Below are 5,165 nucleotides of genomic sequence, written 5' to 3'. Positions count from 1 at the left end.
TCGAAATGTGTTTCGCGCGTCCGATTTATGGTCTACATAATCGACCAAGTGAGCAAACAATTAATGCGATTGTGACCAAGTTTCGCACTCAGTTTACTTTATTGGACATTTATTGGACATTGGACGAATGCGTACAGTGCGTACAGAAGAGAATATTGCGTCTGTTTCTGAGAGTGTTGCTGAAGACCGTGAAATGTCGATTCGTCGCCGTTCGCAGCAATTGGGTTTGCGAAACACATTTCGAACCGAACACTGATTTTGGTAATAAAATTCAATGATTTGCAAGCGTTGCTCGTTAGTAAGTCTATTCATGATGAAATTTCAAAGCATACTGAGCATCTTTCTCTTTGACACCATGTCTGAAATCCCACGTGATCTGTCAAATACTAATGCATGAAAATCCTAACCTCAAAAAAATCACCCGTTATTTGGGTTTTTGTTGCACTTGCCACCCCAATAGGCGCCGCTGCGGTGCTTATGCGAAATGCTAAGAGGGCAATTATGATTTTTATATTTTTATAGTAAATCTTCAAGTACAACTACGCAATTATCGAAAATTGTACGTAATTCAGCGGAATAGTAAGCAAAAAGTCTGCGATTGTGTACATATAAGAAATATGATTAAAGAGTTATATGTGTGTTGGCAAAAAGCATTCCGGTGATAAGATAAACGTCAATTGCTTTATACATACATACATACATAAGCGGACGGACAACTAACCAGTTCAAACTATATAAATACATATGTATACGCATGTATGTATTTATATAGTCAATGTAAATAACCAGTAAAGATCGCACATATGCAATACAATATACTCGTACATATGTATGTATATGCATACATATCTGAAATGCGATTAACCTTATAGCCACCACTTCTAATACCAACTAGTTTTTCTTCCATCATGAATAACAATAATTTTTCAGTTTTTCAGCAATTTTATGTCTTTGCAACTCTTTAACAAATAAAATGCATGTGTGTTTGTAAACAAAAACAAAAAAAAAAAAATTATATGATAAAATAGTTAGCCAATAAAAGTTAATGATTGAACCCCAATTAAGTTGTTAATAGATCTGGTGTAATTTTATGCACTGCTACTACTTTTTGTATTAACTATTTTATTAATTAAATATAAATGCACGTGTATGCATGCGTAACAAAACACTGACACACACGCGCACACCACAATAAAATGCTAACCTAATTGCATATCAGAGAACAGCATGAGTGCCCATTTTTGTGACTCTAACAGGGCAATTTTCGCTAAGATAGTAAAAAGTCTTTTCAAAGAGCAATTAAAGCAGATGAAAAAATAGTTCGGAAGACTTTTGTGTTATTTTTGTTATTCTAGTCTTGGAAGAAAAGTTCTCTCATTCACCACTCGTGCTGAAAAGCGCAATGGTCAAGTGAACAAAGCACCGGCGTGACATTTGAGAGATGCGAGTTCGAATTTTCGGATTGTTTTTTTTTTTAATTCACATTATTTTTCTTTTTTAATATAAGTTTCTTCTAAATTTTAGATTTTATTGTTTTAAGAAGAAAAATATATATTTTTCAATTTCATTTACTTTTGTAAATAAATTTTTTCCTTTTTTTAGTTTCATTTTCTTCCAGTTTTTAGATTATCATTTTTAGAAACTTATTTTTTTTATTGCTTTTTTTAATTTAATTTGTTATCTTTTGCTAATTTAATTTTCTTTAAATTTTCATATTTTATGGTTTTATAAAGAAAAATATTTTGGTTTTATTTCATTCAATTTTAAGGATACTTTTTTGTCTTTTTTAAAGTAATTTTCTTTCAGTTTTTAGATTTCGTTTTAAAAATAAAAATATTTTTTCTTAATTTAATTAATTTTTTTTTTTCCTTTAAAAATTTATTTCACTTAAAATCATTTAATTTTTAGAAACTTATTTTATTTATTTCTCCCTTTTTTAATTGAATTTGTTTTTTCTTTTAACATAATTTTATTTGAATTTTTATATTTTATGGTTTTATAAAGAAATATATATTTGTTTTATTTAATTTTTATTTAATTTTATTTTATTATCTTATTTTATTTTTTTTTAATTTTTGTTTTGTCTTAGCATAACGTTTAGATCTTCTCGTTAGCAGATCTTTAAATTAGTCTTTCGAAAGACTTAAAGCGGCTTAAAAATTTGTTAAAAATAATAAAAACAATACATTTTTCTGTTGCATAATTGCATTTTGATTTTGTCGTTAATTGTTGTTTAAACTACCTTATTTTTTTAAATAATTTTAGCGACTTGGAAGAGGCAATTAATTAAAAATAATAAAAAGCAATACATTTTTTTGAATAATTTTCTATGTTGCTCGTTTAAAAACGGTTTTTGATTTTTTCATTCTTTTTTTAATTGGAAAAAATATTATATTTTATTCAAAGAAGCTAAGAATTGCTCCAGTTATTATTTACTCACTCAAGTAATAGGTAATTGTTATTTGGAGCGAAGATTATGCAGATGGCGAAAGGGTGATAAACATTGTATAGCAATTTTCTATGAATCTTGAACTCTTTACTGAATTTGATAAGGATGCTTCTTAATTTTTTGAATTTTAACCATGGTGATTATTGTTTGTTTAGATTTCAAAGTGGTACATAGAACAACCGGTTTTGCTTTTCTATTTTTATTATTCTTCTCTTCTAAAAATGATTGAACATTGAAAAAAAATTGCCACCATTTTTTTTTATTTAAATTTTTTTTTTTTTGCAAAAGTAAACTGGCTCATCTTGGAACGGCAAAAAAACGTCAAATTTGGATATAAAGCCTGGTCTTTTATCTCTGAGTTGAAAAAAAAAATACAAGAACGACAAAATTATTTTTTCCACAACTAATTAATGGCAAATTCAGGGGTCATGTTGTTTCGCTAACTTTATACACTTGCGCTCGCTGCGCTAACTCATAAGGTCAAGGCGCACCCAGCCTTTCACTATCCGGGAGCACTTCCCCAAGGATTCCCTGTCATGCCAGCTCATCGACCATACGGTTTCCACCGATTTCGCTGTGTTCCGGAACCCGAAAATAAGCCTAATAGCGAAGTTGTCCTTCAGCGTTCTCGAACTAGCCGTCAAGGAGCCCAGAGCCTTGATCTGCTTGGCTGTGGAAAATATAAACTAAGTGGAGTAAACATAGCAAAATTTCTGAAGCCATATTTACGATACTCATGTATGAAAATGTACAGAGTATAAATGCAATGTTACTACTGTTGCGGTATACTCGTGCCATTCTCTGGTACACACATGCATACATATGTACGTGTATGTGTTATGCGCCTGCCAACAAGGCAAATAATATTAGATATGATTTAGCATTTTTTTTTCCACAAGTAAATAGTCGGGCGACACTGACGATTTCTACTCGTATATTGCGGGAGATGTTGTTGTTGTTGTTGTTGTTGTTGCTGTTGATTTGTACCAGTGAGGATGATGACGATGCTTTCAAGCTTAAGTAAATACTTGAACTTGAAAGCAATTTCCATAAAGTTTTATTATATTGCCAATAAGCACAAGGAGTTTTATGGCCTCTCCAACAGTGAATATGTTAAGTGCACAAACACATACATACATACATATGTATGTACATACAAACCGACCCATATGCATATGTGAATGCGAAACCCCTTTACCCTTAGTAATGGTGATAGTGCACCCAATATAAAATAAAAATTTTATATACTACATATACATACATAAACATATGTATGTATTTATTATCAAACTATGTATAAATACGCCACTAATCATTCTCAATACAGAAGTTTACAAGTACATTAGATTAGATTAAGATTTAATTTTTAAAAGTTAGCAAAATTGAAATCGGAGATTTATGGCAAAATGGCCTCTGAGTGCTTGCCGGGCGATCGTACTTAAGCTCTATCGTGACTGTACGCGAAGGTCAGCGACGGGACCGAGATGACCTACATATATTAATAATAAAACACGGCAGGAAACTAGAGGGAGAGTCTGCCTGAGTGGACAAGCCTCCGTACATGTGAAAACATCACTTTGCCCATAGTTTTAAGGTCGGAATAATACGCGAGATGGTATGTTTAGCAACTTGGCAGAGTATATGCTGAGGTTAGCTATTTAACCGTACAGTATTGCTGCTGCCGAAAGAAATAAATATACAGGAAGGTTTGCAAGAACTCTCACCAACAAAAGGTCAGACATTTATACGTCGCACAGTGCCGCCTAAGTGGGCAAAAATCGAAAAATTGTGAACGTGTTTGGTATTTATGTAAAGGTAATTTATCCACTAAAACAAATTAAACAGAAATTTCCTTACAATAAAGTCGACAAATTTTATACTAAGAATATTAATAACAGCATAGCCATGCGTAAGCTCTTCACCGAAATAAATGTCAAAAATACTTTCTTCGAAATAAAATGTTACAGTATTAAAAATTTTGGAATAAACAGTTTTTCTTTATCAATATTTAAAAAAAAAATGCAAATTTTAATGGAATGAACAAAAAATATCATTTTTTCATTTATTATCAGTGCCATCAGGTCTGCACGATTCTTTTATTTCGTTTATTCGTTTGGGTTTATTTTTTGTTTTAACGAGTTAACGGGTGGTGAATTATTATTTCTTGTTTAATATGTTCGATTTTTTCTTTTGTCTGATACCCATATTGATATACATATTTCAGTTACCGCGTCGAAAAATTTTCAAATTCAAACTGCATTTACAGTAAAAGTATGAAAGGTATGAATTTAGCGTCCTCAATTGTACTAAAACGCGAATCTTAATTTAAATCCGTCCATAATTTTATTTTTGCCCACATTTCATATGGAAGGGGAGCACTGTGCGTTGTCTGATAATTTACTTTTTTTTTAAACATTATAAATTTATTGATGGAAAGTTTAGAGATAAAACTGATTTACAAGCACTCCGTGCCAATGCTTTACAATTAAAATGTAAACACAATGTAATGAATTGATACCTGTAATATACATATATACTTACATAAATACATACATATATATATATCGTCGTTTAAAGTACAAAACCGCGTATCACGATAACTCAAAATCGCGTATGTAATGTCACCAAGATTTTACAGGAGAGAGTAAAAATATATGAAGGGAAAGGAGAGAAAGGAAAGGAAAGGAAAGGAAAGGAAAGGAAAGGAAAGGAAAGG

General features: G+C 31.0%; 1 protein-coding gene across 1 annotated transcript in view; it reads left to right on the top strand.

Annotated features, from left to right (window-relative positions):
• LOC118735674 (transcription factor HNF-4 homolog) overlaps positions 1 to 5,165 on the top strand; it is a 74,778-nt gene that overhangs the window by 20,860 nt on the left and 48,753 nt on the right. The gene's annotated exons all lie outside the window — the stretch shown is intronic.

Source organism: Rhagoletis pomonella, unplaced genomic scaffold (assembly GCF_013731165.1).
Source record: "Rhagoletis pomonella isolate Grant_MI unplaced genomic scaffold, Rhpom_1.0 Rhpom_scaffold_00003, whole genome shotgun sequence".
Classification (NCBI taxonomy): domain Eukaryota; kingdom Metazoa; phylum Arthropoda; class Insecta; order Diptera; family Tephritidae; genus Rhagoletis; species Rhagoletis pomonella.
This window is presented reverse-complemented; position numbering and strand designations above follow the sequence as displayed.